A 1,365-nucleotide genomic window follows, 5' to 3' on the forward strand; every position below is an offset into this window, starting at 1 on the left:
AGAAGCCAATAGACCAAGTTAAGTTCAAAATTGCACGGAATGTGAAAAACTTGTCTATGCATAGAATTGAGCATTCCTAAGGCATCAAATTGGACCGTTATACTCTATTTAGTGTTCTTAAAACTCTTAACTTGCTAGTTTAGCTTTTGGACAACGTTTCGTTAGGTAAAGAAGCCAATAGACCAAGTTAAGTTCAAAATTGGACGAAACGAGGAAAAGTTGTCTATGCATAGAATTGAGCATTCCTATGGCATTAAAATAGACCGTTATACTCTATTTAGTGTTCTTAGAAGACTTAACTTGCTTGTTTAGCTTTTGGACAACGTTTCGTTGGGTAAAGATTCCAATAGACCAAGTTAAGTTCAGAATTGCACGAAACGTGAAAAACATGTCCATGCATAAAATTGAGCATTCCTAAGGCACCAAAAGAGACCGTTATACTCTATTTAGGGTTCTTAGAAGTCTTAACATTTTTGTTTAGCTATTGGACAACGTTTCGTTAGGTAAAGAAGCCAATAGACCAAGTTAAGTTCAAAATTGCATGAAAAGTGAAAAACTTGTCTATGCATAGAATTGAGCATTGCTAAGGCATTAAATTGGACCGTTATACTCTATTTAGTGTTCTTAGAAGTCTTAACTTGCTAGTTTAGCTTTTGGACAATGATTCGTTAGGTAAAGAAGCCAATAGACCACGTTAAGTTCAAAATTGCACGAAAAGTGAAAAACTTGTCTATGCATAGAATTGAGCATTCCTAAGGCAACAAATTGGACCATTATACTCTATTTAGTGCTCTTAGAAGTCTTAACTTGCTAGTTTAGCTTTTGGACAACGTTTCGTTAGGTAAAGAAGCCAATAGACCAAGTTAAGTTCAAAATTGCACGGAATGTGAAAAACTTGTCTATGCATAGAATTGAGCATTCCTAAGGCATCAAATTGGACCGTTATACTCTATTTAGTGCTCTTAGAAGTCTTAACTTGCTAGTTTAGCTTTTGGACAAAGTTTCGTTAGGTAAACTAGCCAATAGACCAAGTTAAGTTCAAAATTGCACGGAATGTGAAAAACTTGTCTATGCATAGAATTGAGCATTCCTAAGGCATCAAATTGGACCGTTATACTCTATTTAGTGTTCTTAAAACTCTTAACTTGCTAGTTTAGCTTTTGGACAACGTTTCGTTAGGTAAAGAAGCCAATAGACCAAGTTAAGTTCAAAATTGGACGAAACGAGGAAAAGTTGTCTATGCATAGAATTGAGCATTCCTATGGCATTAAAATAGACCGTTATACTCTATTTAGTGTTCTTAGAAGACTTAACTTGCTTGTTTAGCTTTTGGACAACGTTTCGTTGGGTAAAGATTCCAATAGA

This window comes from Tripterygium wilfordii, chromosome 23 (assembly GCF_013401445.1).
Source record: "Tripterygium wilfordii isolate XIE 37 chromosome 23, ASM1340144v1, whole genome shotgun sequence".
In the NCBI taxonomy this organism is placed as follows: Eukaryota; Viridiplantae; Streptophyta; class Magnoliopsida; order Celastrales; family Celastraceae; genus Tripterygium; species Tripterygium wilfordii.